Consider the following 27,001-nt stretch of genomic DNA (forward strand, 5'->3'; position numbering starts at 1 on the left):
AAATGCTGTGTCATTTTTGTATTGTTTTTGAAAATATGCTGCCCTTGAAGTCTGAAATTTGGGATCAAGTTTGTATCTCTTTTGGAAACTTGAAAGCACATGCTCACGAAACTCTGGGTTTGTCTGATATTTCTCTAAGAAGTGGTCACGCGATTGTTGACGCTTTTTCTGTTTTGTATATTCATCTTTCTGGTACTTCTCCTGGGCTTTTGCCAGTTTTGTTTGTCTGAAGCTGTTATCATTTTGATACCGCTGCCGCTTCTTCTCTGCGTCTCTTTTCTGACTTGAGGTTCAACTTTCTCTTTCGCTGAGGACGAGTGTGTTTCTCGATGTGGCACATTCCGGCACATGCTCCATCATGTTTTGTTTTCACGCATAACACAGCATCGTAATGATTTCCTGTATGATTTAAATATATGCAACCATGTCTAGGCCTGCTTGATGATGAGGTTGTAGGGGCGTGGCGATTCCATCTGCCATTATTGTATGTCAGAATGTCCAATTTTAAAAAAATCGGCAGTAGAATAGATGTCCATCTCTGTAGCCCATGAACCAGAGAAAAACATTCGCGATTTTTCCACATAATCTGTGACTGAAGCGTATTCTTCTCTCACATACCTTTCAAACTGTGAACTGTTTACGTTGTAGGTGTTTATAAACAGACCTTCTCAGTGTCAGATGTTTTTCTTCGTCTCCACAGATGCTAAATGCCATGCTACGATAGAAACAGTTTCCGTCTCCCTTGATACTTCTAGTCTTACATGGAAAACCAATATCAGTGACCTCAACCATTCTGGAAGGTGTGGGGCCTGCACACATCTGTAGGTAGTTTTAGACGTGCACATAAAATCTCCCGATCTTGACTTGTTAAAGGAGTAAAAGGTTGTTGGGGAGTTGTTTCACTAGTGAACTCAACTTCATCAGAGGCATTTATTGTTTCAGACTTGCGCTTGTTAGTGTTACCACACAGTTTAACATTTAAAACCTCCTGTGACTTTGGTGCCAAACCAGAAACACTTAGGCCTATATCGTCATCATCATCCATTTGTAAATGTATCACCTCTTTCTTTGCCTTTGTAATTCTTGGTTCATTTTTTAAAACCTCACAAGGATTAGTCAGATCAACTATGCTAGGCCTGCATGAATATGAGCAGTTTGCGCCACAATCACGGTCACTGGCGTAGTCATGTGGCATTGTCATAACATCAACACCAGTCACTTCAAAGAGAACTTCATTGTCATCATCTGGTAGTGAACGTTTGAATGATCGTCCTAGTTCAACCACATAGCTGTAAAGGCTGTCTATAGAACTAAAAAACGAAACAGAACTTGCCAGCCGTCCTTCCTTGTTTACTTTTCTTCCATGGGAGTCGAAAAATGCAAACCAAAGACCCCTGCTTTACAACAGCAAATGTACTAGAACGGATGGTTACCACACCTGCATCATTGTCCAGTAGAGTCCGTTGCAAAGCTACATCAAGTGGCATGATCAGGTCAGACAAACCATTATCATTCTCAAGGTCAATAGCACCAGTAAAAGATTCACCATATCTTATTGAAAACTCTGTATTCCACACATGGTGATTATTAGGCAATTCAGTCACAGACAGATAGGAACGACGTTGATTTATATCTTTAATTTTGTTGGCATTTTTCAGAGAGTTATACAGTGAAGTTCCATGTACAACAACATCATTTACATCAGCACAATCCCAGGTCAACACATTCTTTATTTTACATTTCAAAGCTGCAACCAGGCTGGTTGGTCCTCATTGTCTTTCAGCTGCATCGCCAAACTGAGCATCACCTTGATGAAAGGATCCTGTTAGGACGCGATTATCTGTATTTGCAAGGTCAACAGACTGAATAAAGGAAGAATGTAGAGCTTTCACATAGTTGTCAGTAACTTGCATAGTTGTTTGAGGATTGTTTAGAGGTTGAGTGATTGAAGTCATTTGACCTTGACTGAGTTTGTTTGAGAGCACAGACTTGTTGACAGATTCACTGTGTTTGTTTGAACGAGAATGCAAAGTGCTTTTGCTTGCTTTGTTGTTGTGAAGGATAGGAAAGATAGAAAAATCAGTTATGTCAGGTGAGATAGAGGTGTCACAGAGGGACAAAGATGCAGGCTGAGTTGGCAGCGCCACCGTTTCAGAGGTCTGCAAAACTTCAGCAGACAGCGAGGCCTCTGAAAACCGCTGTCTGCTTTCAACATCATCTGTGGACTGTGGTCTGTCAACAGGTTTCTGTAAAAGGCAAAAATAAAAAAAATGTAATCAGAGTAAAATAATTGAATGTTGCAAATATATACAATCTATGCACATTTGAAAACTACAAAGCAGCACTAATTCCACTTCTGCTGTGTGCTGGACAAACGCAAGTTGGAAAGAATGAATAAACACATCAACACACAACAAAGTACCAATAACATCGTCATGGTACCTAGTTTTTCCCAATCTACGTGTCAGAATTCCTAGAGGGGTCCCATTGAGCAGACGTATATTACACTTGTACATTTGCTTTATTTTGGAATATTATTCAATAAATTAACAAACACACACATGCATACATACACACACACACACACACACACACACACAAACACACACACACACACACACACACACCAGGGCTTGACATTAACTTTTGTACTTACCGTCCACTGTGATTAGTGGTATCCCAAGCAACTAGCCATTCGGCTATTCTACTAGCCAAGAATTTGATATTGTTTTATATCTGTATCATGACACTGCATCTAACTTCAGAAGATGAGGTGTTAAAGCAAGAAGATGAGTGCACTTCGACACAAAGTAACTGAGCTTTTTCTTGAACTAAATACAAACAATGAATAGAGGGCAAAGAGCAGAATAAAGGCTATGCTGATATGCCATATCATAGAATAAGCTACCTGCCAAGTTGGCTAATGAAACTGAAATTATTACTAGCCACAGACAAGTTTGACCAGCATTTGGCTGGTTGCTCGTGCCAGTGTCAAGCCCTGACACACACACACACACACACACACACACACACACACACACACACACACACACACACACACGTAACAACAGTTGCCAAAAAGTTATGAAAAGAAAAAGCTTGCGGTAGTAGAAATATCGTCTACCTCCTTAAAAGCAATTTTGTACATTAAGCCCCTTTTCTGAGTTGTCTTTAGAGTCCCCCTCATTGTTTTTTTTATGTTTACCGCATTCTCGTTTTTTTTGTGCTAATTTGGTTTATTAGCCTTACAGACTGTTTATGGGCATGTCCATAATGTTCTTTAAAAACACCCTAAACATCTGGCTTAACAAGTATGAGATCAATAACTTTAGTGTTCACCAGCATTCCCTAACAAGTTTCCAGATAAACACGTCTAAGATTGTTATTCATTTGCCATTCAGTGAATAACTGTAGACAAAAATATTAACAAAACGCTGCTTAAAACACAACAAAAGCCATGTTTTACATCATAAAATGAAATATGAGTGAATAACAATGAACACTGTGAAATGCCCATGTTGCAAACAAATGTTTCAGGTAGTTTACAAACATATTTGAACATGCTCATACACAGCCCTTCTAGTCTACTAAACGAAATCCATATAACCAAATAACAGAATAAGCAGCAAAAAAGAAAGAAAAAAAACAGTGAGGGGGGCTCTAACTTAGATCTTGAACAATAACCTTAATTCAAAATAGTGCATGGTCATTTTACAATAAGTTTTTTTTTTTTTGACATTTAACGCCATCTAAATATTTAGTATTTAAATATTTCATAGCAAAAAAAAGATGTAGCTACATGTTTTATAACATACCACAACATCTGCAAAAGACTTCTGGGCCTTTGGCAGTCGCTGCCCTTCTGCATCCAAGTCCAGTGGAACATAGCGCCTTCTTGCAGCTTGAGACTTTTTATTGCGACGACCCATCTGTTATAAACACAGAAGTGCACCATACCATTTTACCACAAGTTTCATTAGCATCACCTGTATAAAGAAATGCACTAACCTTTGTGATGTGGTTCAGTGACACATCTAGTGCTTGCTTACAAGTCTGGCACACAGTCTATGTTGCAAAGATTCATACATTTCTTTTAAAAATGCATGCATTATGGTATAGCACGTTGATTGGTGTGTGTGTGTGGCATGACCCGCCTAAGTTCTACATCAACACACAAAACAAACCTGGCAGATAGTAAAATACAAGCACAGTAGTTTTTAACAAGCACAGTAGTTTTTAACAAGCAAAAGCTTCTGTACTGAAACAGACACACACACTTCAGGTCATTTTTGTGCAAAGCTTTACTTGACTTGTGCGCTTTTAAGCTTACGTCTTCATCAGACAAAGTGAATACTGCACCTTCTAAACAAATTACCACTGAAAAAGATTCCTTTATGAGTACAACAGAAGTCTTCTTACTAAGAACATTGTTAATGTTTACCAATGCTGTATACCAAGAGCTGAGCTATAAGTGGGAAAAGCAGGGCATTTGCCCCAAGACCCAGTGCCCTCCTGTATTGGTGTTCGGGGGCCTTATTGTAACAACAGACTGTACAAAGGGGCCCTATACATGGTTTGCTCTGGGGCCCTGTGTGCAATTGTTCCGCCTTGCTGTATACCAATATTGTGTTGATTAATGATTTAGCTGCCTATAACATTGCTATTTCAAACCCAGTTTCATAGATATGCATGTGTTCAGCTTAAAAATGAAATCAATCAATTATAAGATTCCACAATTTACCCAACACCTGCTTGAAGTTTTTCTCCTCATGACAACGCCAGCAAGTCCAGTTTGTCCTAATGGCATATGTGAATATGTGCTCATTCAATTGTAAAATGCGAAACATTTAGTGGTTATAGCCCAAATATCTTTTTACTTCCGTAGACTAAGTCTTTCTAGGAGTAGGGAAGACAAGAGTAGGGAAGAGAGAAGGGACAAGACAAGCCTTACGCTCCATCTTGTACTTAAGCCATGCAAATATGTGATCTGACAAGTCTGGTTGTGGTAACCAGTGAAGAAGTAGTATATTCCAATTTTGTGTACATATTCTTGTAAACATAGTGTAACAAATACAATCATGCACTACCTATTTAATCTCGCAATTCCAAAATTTTAGGTAGCCTACTTTTGACAAAACTATTTGCAAGAAAGATGTGCATGCAAACTGTCAAGTATCGTGGATTAAATTCTCTCAAAAATCCTGCCAACTAATGAGGAGAAAATGAAAATCAAGCAGCATAACAGAGCAATGCCTAATATTGACTTGGTCCCATGATAAGGAAGCTGTTACCTACTGTTGGCCATGTCTAGTAATGAATTAAGGATTTGGCCCCCCCAAATGGAAAACTGTGCACCCACGGATAACAAACAAACAGCCGCCAAACTCAGACAATCACATATTATGCAGCAAAATTAATGATAAAAAAATATTTTGTTAAGTCAGGTATACAGTCAAACGGTAATGACAGTATTGTCACTATAACATTTTCCAATCAATATAAGGGGGGTAATGTTAAATTACAATATATTGTGACAGTGGCACCATCTCCCTTTTGGACGTCCCTGTGCTTATTCCAAAACACACTGCCGCAAAACCCTCACAGAGAGCTGCATTGAAATGATAGTCATTAAGAACAATTGGCCTAGTAAAAACACCAGCTTTCCAACAAATGAGTTTCAACAAGAGTCGTGTACTGTGTTTTCAGCCATTATTTGCTCAAGACCAATGTAAGATGGTCAAAATTAACTTTACCCCCCTTCCCCCCTCCCTTTTTTGCAATCTAAACATATTATAATTGACTAACCTCCCCAGTTTGACAGACTGCCAGTTGCCATTGCCCACGACCCATTGCCCCTACTAACAGAATTCCTGCAATAGTGCCATTTTGATCAGTAATGTCGATACGACAACATACTCGAAGATACTGAATAAGAGAAACATGCAAGCATTTTCACAGGTAATATCATAAATAATAATGTTACCTTTTTATCCCGAATGGCAAAACACTGCAAAAGAGAAACAAAAGTTAGTAAATCAATTAGTTACTTGATATGATAACATCGTTTATTGCAATTATTAAGCAGTAGCAGTAGGATGAAATACAGTAGGAATTTATTTTATAACCATTAGACCTACTGTAACTATACAATAAGCGCATGATCATAATATTATAATTACCAATAGAAGTAGTAGTTGTTGTTGCATTATTTTAGCAACAGCAGAAAACTATTCTCTACCACACATTACTGTCTATGAGGTCATTACAAAACACATATTTTTAAATATACTTTCAAATAATTAAATTCATAGTAGGCCTATTCATCATGACCATACTGCTACAAGGTGCAACTTTCCCCCCCAAACAAATAACAGCATGCCAACCCTCAGAAAAGAGCACAATAAATATAATTCCATCTGCTTATGTGGAACGTGGAAGCGCGAGGGACATTTGTCAACACCACTTGCTCTGCCGCCAGGAAATAGGCAGTATTATTCCAAACGTTATGCAGACATTTCTAAACAATTTCCTCTCCTATTTTGACACAATGCGTTAAGCTGTATAACGTGTGACCGCAAGTCACGTCCGCATGTCTACTGTTATCTGCGTCACCAATATCACCATGATATCCCAAACTCCTAACTTTCGGCGTTTGATGCAATGTTGTGCAACAACAGACGCCAATGGCGGCGGCGAGACCACCGATATTTATAAACCTACTTGCATAAAAGCGGAGTTCATCAAATTTTGACCCAACTGCAATGAGGATTAAAACATCTAGGCAATTCTCCAAAAAACAATATGTAATTCTTCTAAAAAGTACAGTATCCATGAAAACAACATTTTGGATTACGCAACCTAAGCAATGTAGGCTAGCGTTGGCCAACGTAGATCTTTATCCTAGTACACAAAACCGTATATTAACAACTTTGCTGCAAGGATCACCAGGGTCCCTGTACATGAACTTGACCATTGTTGTGAATATTATTTCTGTTTATTACTTAAATATCGACTTTCACGTTGGCCCTGCCTACCTACGGCAACAGCAACACGGAGCATGTAGCCTACTGTACTGACAAAATCCTCTTTTAAGCAAACTCCTTCTATACGAACGAAGTTGTTAACGTTTGTGTTCGTATGTTGATATCTCGATTAATACTAAAACCGAAGTTTGCTGATATATGAACCATTATTTGTATTTTAAATCCAGCGATTCTGACACCATGCTGCTCATGGGGGTACACTGTAGAATGCTAGCCGTGGGGACCAAACATGTCGTCCATGCTTCCAGTTGACCAGTCGACTAATACGCTCTGCTACTATCCTACTTCTGTTCTTCTACACAACATCTAGTGTCTATGTATGATCTATTGATTAACTTACTTTACATCTTTAACAACATGTTGCCTTATAATCCAGTATTTATAACCACAAACTGCCTTAAAAATATACGGTAAACAATAGTCTTACCTTCCAAACACTGCAGGGAAGAAACTTGCATGTCTTGCCGTCGAACAACTAGTCCTGAGTGAACATGCGCAGTGATGTGATGACGTGTACAGTTAGTTTTATATACTGCAATACACGTTTTCGTCAGCAGAGCGCGCCAAAAGACCAACCATTGATTCTGCTCGTTCACACCTTGCTTTCTGTGGACACTAGGCTACATAATGAAAACTTGTTGCTAGTTACTACTGTGCTTTTTGTGAAACAGACAGCTGAAACATCCTTGACAAATCCTTATTTATTTATTATTGTGTTGGTTGTAGAGGCACTTTTGTCACTAAGCAAAGTAACCTAGCTTGGTGTCCCCCGATCCATGAGATAGCGAATAAAAACACCTAGGCCTACTTGCATGTCGTGTCGCGTGTTGTTACAGTAGCCTAAACATTTCAATTCTGAAATGACATTCACTTGCGCATCTGTGTCTATGAATTAACATGCACATGACACTCCACTATCTATCTTTTTTCCGCTGCAACGGCATTTTCTGTTGTGCTCTAAACCAAGTCCTTTTCCCCTCAACAACCAACTTGTGCAGATTTTGCAATGCTTAATCCTTTATTGACAACTTAGGCTACATATTCCATTAGTTTTAGTCTCTATAAACAGTAAACTATTTTGAAGATATTAATTATTCTCTAATGATGTAGAAATCCCAATTCAATGTAATGGATGTGACTAGCCAATGTAAACTAGGCCTATTTATCATCTGTTAGGCCTAACTCAATTATTTCTCATTTATGTAGGATAATTGTTTTTTACTCAAGTGTCCAATAAAGACAGTGAAAGTAATTTGTTCCACCTTTGACTATGAAACTAACGTGAATTAATGTGAACGTTCTGTTTTTATTCCATTTTTGTTGTTAATTTTTAGCTGAACCTGTACCCATTTCTACTTGGCAGTTGTACCATCACTCAGCAATCCATCAGTTACCAGAAAATATGTCTCCATCAACAGTCAGTCTCTATAAACCAGCCAGTCAGCCTTGGTCAGTCAGTTATTCACTACAGCAGGGGTTCCCAACCTTTTTCAACTTGGGGCCCACTTGAAATTGTCAAAATTGTTCAGGGCCCACCCAATTAAAAAAAACCTCAGCAACACACATCAAAATATGAGTATTATTTTTGGAAAATGATTTCAAGGCCCACTTGGAATACCTTCAGGGCCCACCAGTGGGCCCCAGCCAATAGTTTGAGAATCACTGCACTACAGTACTTCTATTGACCAGTCAACATCTATTATCAGTACAGTCAACTCCAACCTCCAGTACTACATTTGGCTCCTAACTCCAACAAACAATCCCCCAGTGCACAACATAACACTAAAATGCATATGTTTGTGACTTAACTAATTGTAACTATAAAATGAAGTATGTATACTATTTGTAATAGATAATAATTTATTACAAACAAACCAGGGGGGTCAACATCCCAATCAATTTCTGTTGCATGGGGGGTGTCAGAAAAACTTGACCACAGACCTATATGGGTTCACTGTGTTTGTAAACACAACTCTCCCAAAAATAACACTCTCTCAAAAAGTAATAAATTAAATAGCAGCTAAACGTGATTCTCTGAAGTGTTGCAAATAACTTATTTCTTTTCAATACACTCTTAAATGTATTCCTTATTTAAATAATAATAATTGATACATTTATACAATAATAATAATAATATTGAAATTCAGTTGCTGTCCAGATAACACCCCTCTCAAATGTAAAACAACACATCTCACATGTCAGCAGACCTCAAACAGATTCATTCTAAACCTGGCACATTGCTGCAACAACAAAAATGCTATCATGTCCGTTTTTTTAAGGCAGCCCATAGCATTGTGTACCAATTGCTCATATTTGGCAAATACATCTTAATAAGTTTCCTGATCACTCAAGCATTTTAGGTCTCCATCCCAAACCGTCTAATGCAATGTTAGGAACCTAAGTCACTGTACCGTTTGCAGCCCTAGGTGTTATTTTATCCACCCCCTAACATAATTTCATAATTAGCAGCTTCACAAATAATATGACACATTGTGTTTTAAAGGTGTCTGCCTTTAATATAAACCTAAAGTACAGGGGGGAAATGGTTTGTGTTCATAGTACAACCATCAGACAACTTACACCCCTCCAAAGAATTTCATGTGGCCCCTGAAATAAAAAAAGTTGCCCCACCCCTGCTCTAGTGCACCAACAAACATGGTAGGGTGTCTGCAATTAGTAACTTTTGAACCGCTGGGCCAATTTACAAAACCTTGGTATCCCTGGAATCCTTGAGCCAAGACAAATCCAACGCACGCTATGACGTCATTTTCCGCCAGGATAGTTTTCCTGCCATTTTGAATTTTGTGAAATTCAATAAAAATGCTACTTCTCCAACAATTTCTGACCAATTCACCCGAAACTCACTATATAGTATCTCTGGACTGAGCTTCATATAAGGTCTGAAAGAATATTGGATACCTTTAATCGTTTAGCCGTGACAGCCAATCAAAATTGTCGTAAAAGTGGCAAAACAGGAAGTGAGGTCATATCTCAGCAACCGTTTGTCAAATTAGGCTAGGATTTTCACACGCATAGGGTGCACCCCAATATGTGACCTTGCCTCCTCCACTTGCCTCCTCCACTTACTTCTCGTCATGATGACATCACTGACAACAGCATTATATTTCAATATCTTGCAAAAGCTCAATTGTACAGTCTTTTTCTCATTTGCAATTGGGATGGTGAATGAAAAACAGTCCCTCAAAAGTTATTGTGGCCAGACTGACAGCTGGGAAACTTTATCGTTTTCTCCACGGAGGAGGGGCCAGGAGGCACGATGAGGAGACAAGCACAAGTGGAGGAGGCAAAGACACATATTGGGATGCACCCATAGTAGTCCATCCCATGACCTACCACAAAGAAAATAATATCCCCAGCTCAAACTCTGTAGCACCACCAACAGGTCAAATTCTTAGCTAGTTTTTGCCTGTAGCTTTTACACCATATGAGTAATTTTGAAAATAATACTATCACTAGAATCCTTGGGCCAAGCCGAATCCAACACACTATATGAAATTCAATAAAATGCTACTTGTCCCACAATTTTGGTACAGGAAGTGAGGTCATATCTCAGCAACCGTTAGTCAGATTCTGTTAGGATTTTTTGCACACATTCTAGTCCATCCCGTGACCTCCCACAAAAATTCCAGACCCCAAACTCAAACTCTCTAGTGCCACCAACAGGTAACAGGAAGTGAGCTCATATCTCAGCAGCTCTTCAACGGATTCAAACTAAACTTGGTTTACGTGATCACACTCTCCTCCAAGGAATGCACACCAACATTGGCAAGATTTGGACCAAAGGGGGCGCTGCAGTTCCTTCTGTTGCCGTGGCGACTTTGCCAAGTTTACTGCTTGGCCCCGCATTGCTGCTTGCAGCTATATTTATTATTATGTCACCTCTTTCCTCTCCTTAGCAAGTCTATGGCAGCCCATAGAACCGTAGGCAGGAAAATGCTGTAAATTGGCACACACATTCGGGGCAGTCTCAGCATTACCCACAGCAATTTATAGGACCCCAGCCCCAACGCTCTAGCGCCACCAGCAGGTCAAAGTTGCAGGTACATTTCTGCTTGTAACTTTTGAACCGCTGGGCCAATTTTCATAAACTTGGTATCCCTGGAATCCTCAAGTCAAGACGAATCCAACGCACCCTATGACGTCATTTTCCGCCAGGATAGTTTTCCCGCCATTTTTAATTTTGTAAAATTCAATAAAAATGTTAATTTTCCCGCAATTTTTGACCAATTCGCCCGAAACTTGGTATATAGTATCTCTGGACTGAGCTACACATGGGGTCTCAAGAAATATTGGATATCTTTTATCGTTTAGCCGTGACAGCCAATCAAAATTGTCGTAAAAGTGGCAAAACAGGAAGTGAGGTCATATCTCAGCAACCGTTTGTCGAATTAGACTGGGATTTTGTACACACATAGTAGTCTAGCCCATGACCTACCACAAAAAAAATCAGATCCCCAGCTCAAACTCTGTAGCGCCACCAACAGGTCAAAATTTAAGTTACATTTTTGCCTGTAGCTTTTGAACCATACTCCCAATTTTCAAAATATTGGTACACAGGTCATCTTCACACTATGTTGCACCCTGGTATGGATTTTCGTAACGATTGAAAAAACTATCAGCTCACAGCAGCCATTCAAAATTGTGGAAAGAATGGAGGGATTTTTTCTCATCTCTCTGTCCCCTCTGCCCCTCTTGCGCACGTTCACTGACACCATTCTCGGCAGGGGGTCTCTGGACACACGAGAGCTTATGTGTGTGCGTAGTTCTGCTATTGCTTTAAAGTGTCAACCAAAGCCCCACTGCCCCAGCCCCTGCACCCCCACCCACTTACCCCCACCCCTCAGACACACACAGACAGAGGGAGAGGGAGAGGGAGGGGGAGAGGGAGAGGGACAGAGAGGGAAGAAGGGAGGGAGGGAAAAATACAGATTCCCAGCTCGAACTCTCTAGTGCCACCAACAGGTAACAGGAAGTGAGCTTATATCTCGGCAGCCCTTTAAGGGATTCAAAATAAACTTGGTTCACGTGAGCACACTCCCCTCCAAGGAATGCACACCAACATTGGCGAGATTTGGGCCAAAGGGGGGCACTGCAGTTCCTTCTGTTGCCGTGGCGACTTTGCCAAGTTTACTGCTTGGCCCCGCATTGCTGCTTGCAGCTATATTTATTATTATGTCACCCGAATTCTCCTTAGCAAGTCAATGGCAGCCCATAGAACCGTAGGTAGGAAAATGCTGTAAATTGGCACACACATTAGGGACAGTCTCAGCATTACCCACAGCGATTTATAGGTCCCCAGTCCCAACGCTCTAGCGCCACCAGCAGGTCAAAGTTGCAGGTACATTTCTGCTTGTAACTTTTGAACCGCTGGGCCAATTTTCATAAACTTGGTATCCCTGGAATCCTTGGGCCAAGACGAATCCAACGCACCCTATGACGTCATTTTCCGCCAGGATAGTTTTCCCGCCATTTTGAATTTTGTAATATTCAATAAAAATGTTAATTTTCCCGCAATTTTTGACCAATTCGCCCGAAACTCGGTATATAGTATCTCTGGACTGAGCTACACATGGGGTCTCAAGGATTATTGGATATCTTTTATCGTTTAGCCGTGACAGCCAATCAAAATTGTCGTAAAAGTGGCAAAACAGGAAGTGAGGTCATATCTCAGCAACCGTTTGTCGAATTAGGCTGGGATTTCGTACATACATAGTAGTCCATTCCATGACCTACCACAAAAAAAATCAGATCCCCAGCTCAAACTCTGTAGCGCCACCAACAGGTCAAAGTTTTAGCTACATTTTTGCCTGTAGCTTTTGAACCGTACTTCCAATTTTCAAAATATTGGTACACAGGTCATCTTCACACTATGTTGCACCCAGGTATGGATTTTCGTAACGATTGAAAAAACTATCAGCTCACAGCAACCATTCAAAATTGTGGAAAGAATGGAGGGATTTTTTCTCATCTCTCTGTCCCCTCTGGCACCGGCTGCGCACGTTCACTGACACCATTCTCGGCAGGGGGCCTGGACACACAAGAGACGAGAGCTATGTGTGTGCGTAGTTCTGCTATTGCTTTAAAGTGTCAACCAAAGCCCCACTGCCCCAGCCCCTGCAGTCTCTGCAGTCTCTGTTCAAACTAAACTTGGTTCACATGATCACCTTCCCCTCCAAAGATTGCACACCAACATTGGTGAGATTTGGCCGAAAGGGGGCGCTGCAGTTAATTTGGTTGCAGTGGCGACTTGGGCAAGTTTACTGCTTGGCCCCGCATTGCTGCTTGCAGCTATATTTATTATTCTCTAGTCACCATTCCTCTCCCTCTGCAAGTCTATGGCAGCCCATAGAACCGTACGTAGGAAAATGCTGTAAATCGGCACACACATTCGGGCCCGGCTCAGCATTACCCACAGCAATTTATAGGTCCCCAGCCCCAACGCTCTAGCGCCACCAACAGGTCAAAGTTGCAGGTACATTTCTGCTTGTAACTTTTGAACCGCTGGGCCGATTTTCATAAACTTGGTATCCCTGGAATCCTTGGGCTAAGACGAATCCAACGCACCCTATGACGTCATTTTCCGCCAGGATAGTTTTCCCGCCATTTTGGATTTTGTAAAATTCAATAAAAATGCTATTTTTTCGGCAATTTTTGACCAATTCACCCGAAATTCGGTATATAGTATCTCTGTACTGAGCTACACATGGGGTCTTCAGGAATATTGGATATCTTTTATCGTTTAGCCATGAGAGCCAATCAAAATTGTCGTAAACGTGGCGAAACAGGAAGTGAGGTCATATCTCAGCAACCGTTTGTCAAATTGGGCAGGGATTTTGTACACACATAGTAGTCCATCCCATGACCTACCACAAAAAAAATCAGATCCCCAGCTCAAACTCTGTAGCGCCACCAGCAGGTAAAAATTTTAGCTAGATTTTTGCCTGTAGCTTTTGAACCGTACTCCCAATTTTCAAAATATTGGTACACAGGTCATCTTCACACTATGCTGCACCCAGGTATGGATTTTCGTAACGATTGAAAAAACTATCAGCTCTCAGCAGCCATTCAAAATTGTGGAAAGAATGGAGGGATTTTTCTCATCTCTCTGTCCCCTTTGCCAACGGCACCTGCGCACGTTCACTGACACCATTCTCGGCAGGGGGTCTCTGGACACACAAGAGACGAGAGCTTAGGTGTGTGCGTAGTCTGCTATTGCTCTAGTGTCAACCAAAGCCCCACTGCCCCAGCCCCTGCACATATCCCCCCACCCCCACCCCACACACACAGACAGAGGGAGAGGGAGAGGGAGAGGGAGCGGGAGCGGGAGAGGGAGAGGGAGAGGGAGAGGGAGAGAGAGAGAGGGAAGGAGGGAGAGAGAGAGAGAGAGAGAGAGAGAGAGAGAGAGAGAGAGAGAGAGAGAGAGAGAGAGAGAGAGAGAGAGACCATTGTTGTTCTCTCGGTTCCTCTGTCTCTCACACACACACACACACACACACACACACACACACACACACACATACACACACACACACACACACACACACACACACACACACACACACACACACACACACACACACACACACACACACACACACACACACGTTACTTCTATGTACACCAATTCCTCAGACCAGTCTCTCAAAAGGCTGGCCAACATTACATTGCAGTCTATAGGATTCTTATGTTTAGGATTTCAAGGACATATCTATTTTCAGTAGGCTCCCTATTCTTTTCCATAATATTGTATGTCATATAAACAATTTTACTAAATAGAATGATCACAGAGGATTATAATTGCTGTCCAAAAAGCAAGCCTCTCAAGTATAGAAATGACTTGCTGATATTTTATAGACTAATTTGAGAGGGAATGGAAATGTGTTACTCAATATAAATCAAGGGCAGCACAGGCCCTGCCATGGCCAACCGGTAGGGCACTCGTCTATCATGCGGCTGACCCGGGTTTGATTCCCAGCCCAGGTCCTTTGCCGACCCTCCCCGTCTCTCTCCCCATTTTCCCCTCCAAGGAATGCACCCCAAAGGGGGCGCTGCAGTTCCTTCTGTTGCCGTGGCGACTTTGGCAAGTTTACTGCTTGGCCCCGCATTGCTGCTTGCAGCTATATTTAGGGCCCGAGCACCGAAGGTGCAAGGCCCTATTGTTCTCCGATAAATTATTATTAGGGCCCGAGCACCGGAGGGTGCGAGGCCCTATTGTTCTTGCTCGGATTATTATTATTATTATTATTACGCTTCTTGCTCGTTGTTTGGGTCGCCCATTTTGTCTGAGAAGAATTTGGTGGTACGCCCTTTGGCACGGTGGTCGGACATGGCAACCGCTACTCAGAACCAAAAGCTCGGGTCCGGATTGGGTCCGGGCACAGAATAGCGCCCCCTAATGCGTAGGCCTATGGGGCGGGGCCGGTATAAAGTACAAGCTACAGACTCCAAATTTTTTGGGTGTGTGTATCTCACTAAGAAAAACAAAAAAGTCAACAGGCTGCCATGGCCACACCCAACAGGAAGTGAGATAATTAGGGGCCAAGCAGCACATCGAAAATCAGTAAAAATGCTATTCCTCCCTCAATTTTTGATCAATCTTTCTGAAAGTCGGTATAGAGCATCTCTTGACTGAGCCTCACAAAAGTTATCGAGTGGATTTTGCGGTTATCTTTTTGTTCGGCCGTTACAGCCAATCAAAAACGGACTTAAAGTCGCCAAACAGGAAATGATGCTATATCTTGAAAACCCATGAACATAATCTCCTGCAAATTGCCACAGACCTTCTTGTCTATACCATGACCCTCCACAAGAAATATCAGGTCTCCAGTTTAAGCCCTCTAGCGCCACCAGCAGGTCAAAGCTAGGGCCGATATAAGTACAAGTTACAGACTCCAAATTTTTGGGGGGTGTGTATCTCACTAAGACGAACAAAAAAGTCAATGGGTTGCCATGGCCACACCCAACAGGAAGTGAGATAATTAGGGACCAAGCAGCGCATGGAAAATCAGTAAAAATGCTATTTCTCCCTCAATTTTTGATCAATCATTCTGAAAGTCGGTATATAGCATCTCTGAAATAAGCCTAACAAAACTTATCGAATGGATTTTGCGGTAATGTGTTCGTTCGGCTGTGATAGCCAATCAAAAACGGCCTAAAGGTCGCCAAACAGAAAGTGAAGCAATATCTTGGGAACCCATGGTCACAATGTTCTGTAAATTTTCACAGACATTTCCGTCCATACCATGACCCACCAAAAAAAAATACAGGACGCTATCTCAAACTCTCTAGCGCCACCAGCAGGTTAAAATGTTAATACATTTACCTAGATACATTTCTGCCTGTAACTTTTGAACCGCACGCTCAATTTTAAATCTAGTGGTAGCGTTGAAATCCTTGGGCCAAGCCGAATCCAACGAACCATATGACATCATATCCACCATTATAGAATGTCAGCCATTTTGGATAACGTCGCTGAACAGGAAGTGAAGTCATATCTTGGGAACCCATGGTCAGAACGTTCTGCAAATTGTTACGGACATTCTTGACCATCCCATGACTCCCCACAAGAAATATCAGGTTACTAGCTCAAACACTCTAGCGCCACCAGTAGTTCAAATTTCAAACTCACCACCCACCAGCAGGCCAAAGTTTTAGCTACATTTCTACCTGTAACTTTTGAACCGCACGCTCAATTTTAAATCTGGTGGTAGCGTTGAAATCCTTGGGTCACAACGAATCAAACGAACCCCATGACCTTATACCCCACAGTTTCAGAATGTCCGCCATTTTGGATTTGGTGAAAATCGATAACGTGCTCCTAATCTTTCAAATTTGCTCTGATTTTCACAAAACGTGATACATATGATTTCAGGATTACTATGAAGAGATTTGTAAAAGGGTTTTATTACATATTTTACGGTTTGGCCGTGACAGCCAATCAAAATCCTCCTAACACCCCCAAACAGGAAGTGAAGTTATATCTCAGCAACCCATAGTAAGAATCTTTTGGAAATTGTCACACACATTCTTGGCTATCCCATGACTTCCCACAAGACATTCAGGTCCCCATTTATGCTTGTAAAAATTACATGGCATGGTTGTTCAGTATGGCGCATTTACAAATCCAAAAATGTCAGACTCAATAGAACCCCCTGCAGAGACCTGTCCGAAGCTGGTATATATGTGACTGCAGTGGCTACCAGGTGCAGTGCCACCATGTTTTAGGCGAATGAATTGCTATAAATGTGGAAATTTAAACATTTTGCATGCGTCTATATGATTGAAATGGCAATGCAAGGGGATACTGAGACGGAAAGTGGACAAGACAGCAGTGCTAAGAGAATGACACCTTCTCCCTCCTCATACCTGTCAGAAAATTGTTACGCTTCATCCATTTTTCACAGGTAGGGGTGTATTAGGGCAGGGCGATGTGCCATGCCCCCTGGGCCGTAGGTGCGAGGGCCCGCCAAGGCTGCTCGCAGCTTTAATTATTTTTCTTCTTTTTGCTCCTTGTTCGGGCCGTCCATTTTGTCTGAGAAGCACTTGGTGAGACGCCCTTTGGCACGGTGGTCGGACATGGCAACCGCTACTCAGAACCAGAATTAAGGGTCCTCATCCCCAACCCTCTAGCGCCACCAGCAGGCCAAAATTTCAGGGACATTTCTGCTTGTAACTTTTGAACCGCTGGGCCAATTTTCAAAAACTTGGTATCCCTGGAATCCTTGGGCCGAGACGAATCCAACGCACACAATGACGTCATTTTCCGCCAGGATAGTTTTCCCGCCATTTTGAATTTTAAGAAAATCAATAAAAACGCTATTTTTCCCGCAATTTTTGACCAATTCGCCCGAAACTTGGTATAAAGTATCTCTGGACTAAGGTACACATGGGGTCTCAAGGAATATTGGATATCTTTTATCGTTTAGCCGTGACAGCCAATCAAAAACGACCTCAAAGTCGCCTAAAACTCGCCAAACAGGAAGTAAAGTCATATCTTGAGAACCCATCGTCACAATGTTCTGTAAATTGTCATAGACATTTCAGTCAATACCATGACCAACCACAAAAAAAATCAGGTCGCTAGCTCAAACTCTCTAGCGCCACCAGCAGGTCAAAGTTTTAGCTACATTTCTAGCTGTAACTTTTGAACCGCACACTCAATTTTAAATCCAGGGGTAGCGTTGAAATCCTTGGGCCAATACGAATCCAACGAACCCTATGAAATCATATCCGCCATTATAGAATGTCCGCCATTTTGGATTAAGTCGCCATACAGGAAGTGACGTCATATCTTGGGAACCCATGGTCAGAACAGTCTGTAAATTGTAAAAGACATCCTTGACCATCCCATGACCCCCCACAAGAAATATCAGGTAGCTAGCTCAAACACTCTAGCGCCACCAGCAGTTCAAAGTTCAAAGGAACCACCCAACAGCAGGCCAAAGTTTTAGCTACATTTCTGCCTGTAACTTTTGAACCGCATGCTCAATTTTAAATCTGGTGGTAGCGTTGAAATCCTTGGGCCAAGACAAATCCAACGAACCCCATGACATCATACCCGCATTTTCAGAATGTCCGCCATTTTGGATTTGGTGAAAATCGATAATGTGCTCCTTATCCTTCAAATTTGGTCTGATTTTCACAAAACTTGATACATATGATTTCAGGAGCACTCTGAAGAGATTTGTGCAAGGGTTTTAATACATCTTTTATGGTTTGGCCGTGACAGCCAATCAAAATCCTCCTAACACCCCAAAACAGGAAGTGAAGTCATATCTCAGCAACCCATAGTAAGAATCTTTTGGAAATTGTCACACAATTTTGGCAATTCCCACAAGAACTTTCAGGTCCCAATTTCTGCTTGTAAAACTTACATGGCATGGTTGTTCAGTATGGCGCATTTACAAATCCAAAAATGTCAGACTCAATAGAACCCCCTGCAATCAACATTTCAGCAACATTTGGAGCTTAAGTTACTTCAGATGACTCTGTGTGTGTGTGTGTGTGTGTGTGTGTGTGTGTGTGTGTGTGTGTGTGTGTGTGTGTGTGTTTGTGTCTGTGTGTGTCTGTGTGTTTGTGTATGTGTTCGTGTGTGTGTGTCAGCAAGTGTGTGTGTGTGTGTGTGTAAGGGGGAGGGGGGGTGTCTTTGTGTGTGGAAGTGCACACCGCATCACATGAGAGAGTGTAAACCAACAGACAAAATGAGTATGTACTTCCAGAGAGCAAGACATTGATCAGGTTGTGTGCTAAATAGGTCCCATCCCTATCAATTGTGTGGACTTTGCGAGTGAAGGAAGCAACAGCAGTGCTACTACAATGACACCTTCACCGACCTCATTGTTATGCTTGATACATTATTCACAGGTGGTGTATTACAGCAGGGCGATATGCCACGACCCCTGGGCCGTAGGTGCGAGGGCCCGCCAAGGCTGCTCGCAGCTTTAATTATTATTATTCTTCAGTCACCATTCTTCTCCGACTGTAAGTCTATGGCAGGCCATAGAACCGTACGTAGGAAAATGCTGAAAATTGGCACACATATTGGAGCCCAGGTCAGCATTACCCACGGCAATTTATAGGTCTCCAGTCGCAACGCTCTAGCGCCACCAGCAGGTCAAAGTTACAGGTACATTTCTGCTTGTAACTTTTGAACCGCTGGGCCAATTTTCATAAACTTGGTATCCCTGGAATCCTTGGGCCAAGACGAATCCAACACACTCTATGACGTCATTTTCCGCCAGGATAGTTTTCCTGCCATTTTGAATTTTGTAAAATTCAATAAAAATGCTATTTTTCCCGCAATTGTTGACCAATTCGCCCGAAACTTAGTATATAGCATCTCTGGACTGAGCTACACATGGGGTCTCAAGGAATATTAGATATCTTTCATCGTTTAGCCGTGACAGCCAATCAAAATTGTCGTAAAAGTGGTGAAACAGGAAGTGAGGCCATATCTCAGCAACCGTTTGTTGAATTAGGTTGGGATTTTGTACACACATAGTAGTTCATCCCATGACCTACTACGAAAAAAATCAGAACCCCAGCTCAAACTCTGTAGCGCCACCAGCAGGTCAAAATTTTACCTACATTTTTGCCTGTAGCTTTTAAACCATATGGACGATGTAAAATATATTATTATCATTAGAATCCTTGGGCCAAGCCGAATTCAACGCACTATATGAAGTTATGTCAACGAAGATTGGGGAAATTCCGCCATTTTGAATTTTGTAAAATTCACTGTAAGTCTATGGTAGCCCATAGAACCATACATAGAACAATGCTGTGAATTGGCACACATATTTGAGGCAGCATCAACATTACCCACAGCGAGTTATAGGTCCCCAGCCCCAATACTCTAGCGCCACCAGCAGGTGAAAGTCCCAGGTACATTTCTGCTTGTAACTTTTGAACCGCTGGGCCAATTTTCATAAACTTGGTATCCCTGGAATCCTTGAGTCAAGACAAATCCAACGCACCCTATGACGTCATTTTCCGCCAGGATAGTTTTCCCGCCATTTTGAATTTTGTAAAATTCAATAAAAATGTTAATTTTCCCGCAATTTTTGACCAATTCGCCCGAAACTTGGTATATAGTATCTCTGGACTGAGCTACACATGGGGTCTCAAGGAATATTGGATATCTTTTATCGTTTAGCTGTGACAGCCAATCAAAATTGTCGTAAAAGTGGCAAAACAGGAAGTGAGGTCATATCTCAGCAACCGTTTGTCGAATTAGGCTGGGATTTTGTACATACATAGTAGTCCATCCCATGACCTACCACAAAAAAAATCAGATCCCCAGCTCAAACTCTGTAGCGCCACCAACAGGTCAAAGTTTTAGCTACATTTTTGCCTGTAGCTTTTGAACCGTACTTCCAATTTTCAAAATATTGGTACACAGGTCATCTTCACACTATGTTGCACCCAGGTATGGATTTTCGTAACGATTGAAAAAACTATCAGCTCACAGCAACCATTCAAAATTGTGGAAAGAATGGAGGGATTTTTTCTCATCTCTCTGTCCCCTCTGGCACCGGCTGCGCACGTTCACTGACACCATTCTCGGCAGGGGGCCTGGACACACAAGAGACGAGAGCTTATGTGTGTGCGTAGTTCTGCTATTGCTTTAAAGTGTCAACCAAAGCCCCACTGCCCCAGCCCCTGCAGTCTCTGTTCAAACTAAACTTGGTTCACATGATCACCTTCCCCTCCAAAGATTGCACACCAACATTGGTGAGATTTGGCCTAAAGGGGGCGCTGCAGTTAATTTTGTTGTAGTGGCGACTTTGGCAACTTTACTGCTTGGCCCCGCATTGCTGCTTGCAGCTATATTTATTATTATTATTTTTCTTTTTGCTCCTTGTTCGGGTCCGCCATTTTGTCTGAGAAGCATTTGGTGGGACGCAATTTGGCACGGTGGTCGGAAATGGCGACCGCTACTCAGAACCAGATTTAAGGGTGCTCACCCCCAATCCTCTAGCGCCACCAGCAGGCCAAAATTTCAGGGACATTTTTGCTTGTAACTTTTGAACTGCCGGGCCAATTTTCAAAAACCTGGTATCCCTGGAATCCTTGGGCCTAGACAAATCCAACGCAACCCATGACGTCATTTTCCGCCAGGATAGTTTTCCCGCCATTTTGAATTTTGTGAAAATCAATAAAAATGCTATTTTTCCCGCAATTTTTGACCAATTCGCCCGAAACTTGGTATATAGCATCTCTGGACTGAGATACACATGGGATCTTAAGGAATATTGGATATCTTCTATCGTTTAGCCGTGACAGCCAATCAAAAACGGCCTAAAACGCGCCTAAAATTTGCCAAACAGGAAGTGGAGTCATATCTTGGGAACCCATTGTCACAATCTTCTGAAAATTGTCACAGACATGTCCATATATACCATGACCCACCACAACAAAATTCAGGTCGATAGCTCAAACTCTCTAGCGCCACCAGCTGGTCAAAATTTTAGCTACATTTCTGCCTCTAACTTTTGAACCGCACACTCAATTTTAAATCTAGTGGTACCGTTGAAATCCTTTGGCCAAGACGAATTGAACGATCCCTATGACATTATATCCACCCTTATAGAATGTCCGCCATTTTGGATTAAGTCGACAAACAGGAAGTGACGTCATATCTTGGGAACCCATGGTCAGAGTCTTCTGCAAATTGTAACAGACATTCTTGACCATCCCAGGACCCCCCACAAGAAATATCAGGTCGCTAGCTCAAACACTCTAGCGCCACCAGCAGTTCAAAGTCACCACCCACCAACAGGCCAAAGTTTTAGCTACATTTCTGCCTGTAACCTTTGAACCGCATGCTCAATTTTAAATCTGGTGGTAGCGTTGAAATCCTTGGGCCAAGACGAATCCAACGCACTCTATGACATCATATCCACCATTTCGAAATGTCCGCCATTTTGGATTTGCTGAAAATCGATAACGTGCTCCTAATCCTTCAAATTTGGTCGGATTTTCACAAAACCTTATACATATATTCTCGGGAGCACTCTGAAGAGATTTGTAAAAGGGTTTTATTACGTCTTTTACGGTTTGGCCGTGACAGCCAATCAAAATCCTCCTAACACCCCCAAACAGGAAGTGAAGTCATATCTCAGCAACCAATAGTAAGAGTCTTTGGAAATTGTCACACACATTCTTGGCTATCCCATGACTTCCCACAAGAACTTTCAGGTCCCCATTTCTGCTTGTAAAAATTACATGGCATGGTTGTTCAGTATGGCGCATTTACAAATCCAAAAATGTCAGACTCAATAGAATCCCCTGCAGAGACCTGTCCGAAGCTGGCATATTTGTGACTGCAGTGGCTACCAGGTGTAGTGCCACCATGTTTTAGGTGAAGTAATTGCTATAAATGTGGAAATTAAAATATTTTGCATGCGTCTATATGATTGAAATGGCAATGCAAAGAGATACTTAGAGGGGAAGTGGACAAGACAGCAGTGCTAAGACAATGACACCTTCACCTTCCTCATACCTGTCAGAAATGGTTAAGCTTCATCCGTTTTTCACAGGTAGGGGTGTGTTAGGGCAGGGCGATGTGCCATGCCCCCCGGGCCGCAGGTGCGAGGGCCCGCCAAGGCTGCTCGCAGCTTTAATTAGGGCCCGAGCACCGAAGGCGCGAGGCCCTATTGTTCTTGCTCGGATTATTATTATTATTATTATTATTATTATTTTTCTTTTTCATGGACGTTTGGGCTGCTCATTTGGTCTGGGAAGCACTTGGTGGCTCGGCCTTTTGCACGGTGATCGGATATGGTAACCGCTACTCAGAACCGGAATTTCGGATCCGGATTGGTCCCGGGCACAGAATAGCGCCCCCTATCGCCCCATATCGCGTTGAAGTTCCTGGCTGACATATAGTTTGTCGTTGGGCCACGAAAAAAAATATGCATATATATCTCACTAAACCAAACAAATTTGCAATGCCAACCCATTAGCCACGCCCAACAGGAAGTGAGATAATTGGACTTTTTCAAAATTTACATGTAATGGGATTTGAAACACTCCTCCTAAACCGTACATCGCACTCGCTTGATATTCGTTGTACATGAGCTCAAGGCATTGACGATAAGAAATTGCGAAGGAATTTTTGATATCTTGTAATTTGACAAGATGGCGGCTTAATGAATTAACGTATCTATTTTTAAAACAGGAAGTTGGCCACCATTTCAGTTTGGAGTGTTTTCAAATGGTGCAAACGCACACATGTATGCATATAATGATTACTAACTTTTGTATATGCCTGAAATGGAGGCCACGCCCCCAAATACGTTTAGGGGCGGGGCCAACATCTACTTTGAGCTACAGACTCGGGAGTTTTTTTAAGTTGTGTATCTCACTAAGGTGTACAATAAAGTCCATACAACGATATGGCCACGCCCAACAGGAAGTGAGATATTTTGACTTTTTTGGCATTTTAAAACAGGAAGTTGGCCACCATTTCAGTTTGGAGTGTTTTAAAACAGTGCAAACGCACACATGTATGCACATAATGATTACTAACTTTTGTATATGCCTGAAATGGAGGCCACGCCCCCAAATACGTTTAGGGGCGGGGCCAACATCTACTTTGAGCTACAGACTCGGGAGTTTTTTTAAGTTGTGTATCTCACTAAGGTGTACAATAAAGTCCATACAATGATATGGCCACGCCCAACAGGAAGTGACATATTTTGACTTTTTTGGCATTTTAAAACAGGAAGTTGGCCACCATTTCAGTTTGGAGTGTTTTAAAACAGTGCAAAGGCACACATGTATGCACATAATGAATGCTAACTCTTTTATAAGCCTGAAATGTATACAAGGTATAGCGCCACCATGTGGTAGGCAAAGGAACTGCAGGAAAAGTGTCATTCTTCAATATCTTGGGAACTGAACGTCGTACAGACTCCATTTTTGTTTTAGGGGGTCATAGCAACACGCTAATCATGACAATGCATGAATTTAGGTATCTAAATAACAGGAAGTTGGCCACCATTTCAGTTTGGAGTGTTTTAAAACGGTGCAAACGCACACATGTATGCATATAATGAATATTAACTTTTCTGTATGCCTGAAATGGTAGGCAAAATAACTGCAAGAATAGGAATTATTCAATACATTGGGTTGTTGGCCCTACGCCAACCCATTTCATCTCTGGAGAAGGTGGTCCAATTTGTCTCACCTCTACCCTTTGACCTGTCCAGCATGGGAGTCCCTACTAGGTGCTTGTGCACCCGCTGTTATAGCTCTCGGGGTCACGGAGGCACTCAAGCCACCACCCCGCGACAAGGGATGGACCGTGTGATGGATTTTTTTTTTTTTTGATTTTTTTTTTTTTTTAAAGCACTCCTTCAAAACCATTCCTCAGATCTACCTCATTTTCGGTGTACATAAGCTCAAGATAATGCAGATTATAAATTGAGAAGTATTTTTTGATATCTTTTAAGAAAACAAAATGGTGGCTTGATGAATTAAGGGTGATAAATTTAGCTCTTTAATTAAAACATAAAATAAAATATTTTGCAATGTAGCTCTCGGGGTCATGGAGGCACTCAAGCAAATACCCCGCGACAAGGGATGGACCGTGTGATGGATTTTTTTTTTTTTAAATTTAAATAGCACTCCTTCAAAACCATTCACCAGATCTACCTCATTTTGGGTGTACATAAGCTCAAGATAATGCAGATTATAAATTGAGAAGGATTTTTTGATATCTTTTAAGAAAACAAAATGGCGGCTTGATGAATTAAGGGTGATAATTTTAGCTCTCTAATTAAAAATTACAATAAAACATTTTGCAATGTTTCCCAACAGAAAAAAACTCACAGTTACAGTTATGACACTAACATACACCTAACACATAGAATCTTTGTCAAATCAAACTATATTATTATGCAAGTACATGTTTAATTAATAGATAGCATTAACTATTTATAGAACGTATATGTGAATACACAGCTTAAGTACAAAAAATCCTGTCATATTTTGATTCAACAAAGACCTTAATATTGAATACCTATTACCTTCAACTACAATGAAAGAATGTCAAAATGTCAGCTTGATGAATTAAGGCTGATAAATTGTGTCTAATTAAAAAATCAAATAAAATATTTTGCAATGTTTCCCAGCAGAAAAAAACAGTTACAGTTATAGCACTAACATACGCCTAACACAAGGAACCTTTGTGAAATCAAACTATATTATTATGCAACTACATATATGTGTAATTAATACACAGCTTTAACTATTTATAGAATGTATATTTGAATACACAGCTTAAGACCTTTAAAGACCCTGTCATATTCTGATTCAACAAAGACCCTAATATTGACTGCCTATTACTTTCAACTTAAATGAATCAATTTGTCTGCCCCCAGGCATGCATTTTTTTTTATTGTTACAGCAGTAACATAGGCCTAACACATAGAACCTCTGTCAAATCAAATCACATTATTATGCAAGTACATGTATATACACAGCTTTATTACAAATTAAGAGTACATACAATTCCCTGATGGTCACTGAAATACAAAGGCATAATTGAAGCATTGACACAATGAGCTAAGTGTGTTTTGACATAAATGTGGTCCAATAAAGACCCTGTGTCTGTAGTAGCATTAGACACAATTTGTTGAAAGCCTTTTTGTGCCATATAAGTCAAAAGGCTTTTAGTCTTAAAAAGGTCTTCATTGAAATCTCCCATAATTATGATATTGGATGTCACAGTTGACAAAAATTCAATTACTTTGTTTAGATTGTGTTTAAACAGCTTCACTGCATATTTTGGAGGTCTGTAGACTGTAGCAACAATGACATTTTTATCAAGGATCTGTGATATTGAACATTCAACATTTGGATGTGAAATAGAATGCATCTTGTACTTTTGATCACAATGTATGTACCATCCAACTCCACCATGTTGTAGTGTGCGCAATTCACACAGGTCTTTATTTTGGGAAGAGTATGATAAGCTACGGGGACTACTATGAAATTCATAGCCATGGATTTGTACTTGATGAACTGAAACAGTTTCTGACAACCAAGTTTCTGTCACAGCTACACAATTCGGAAGAGATCTGTCAACACAGCATTTTAAATCTTCTATATGATTTTGTAATCCTTGAATGTTCATTAACCAAATTGTGAATGTGTCTGAACATTTACCAAAGTGTGTGGCATTACATAGGAACTTTGGCATTTCCTCTATTGCTTGCTGAATGTTATCCTTGCAGTAAATAGCTTTCTCAGAAAAATGTTGTATAATTAAGCCAGGGAGAGATTTTACACGACTAAGAGCAACATAAGCTTGTCCAGGAGCAAACACTTTATCTAATGATACAACGGCTTGATCTAGTGTTAAGCCCTGCACCTTATGAATAGTAAGTGCATAAGCTAATTTTAAAGGTATTTGCCTGCGCATGCCTCCT

At 41.2% G+C, this 27,001-nt stretch overlaps 1 protein-coding gene and 1 long non-coding RNA gene across 5 annotated transcripts in view; both read right to left on the minus strand.

The window, feature by feature from the left end:
* Window positions 1-27,001, minus strand: part of jade2 (jade family PHD finger 2) — a 173,104-nt gene that overhangs the window by 98,264 nt on the left and 47,839 nt on the right. The window lies entirely within an intron of this gene.
* On the minus strand, window positions 1,426-6,084 carry LOC134453127 (uncharacterized). The gene is made up of 3 exons (XR_010035555.1): window positions 5,984-6,084; window positions 3,816-3,929; window positions 1,426-2,246 (listed from the first exon to the last, which is right to left on the minus strand). It is a non-coding gene; the product is annotated as an uncharacterized LOC134453127 (long non-coding RNA).

This window comes from Engraulis encrasicolus, chromosome 7 (genome assembly GCF_034702125.1).
Source record: "Engraulis encrasicolus isolate BLACKSEA-1 chromosome 7, IST_EnEncr_1.0, whole genome shotgun sequence".
Classification (NCBI taxonomy): Eukaryota; Metazoa; Chordata; class Actinopteri; order Clupeiformes; family Engraulidae; genus Engraulis; species Engraulis encrasicolus.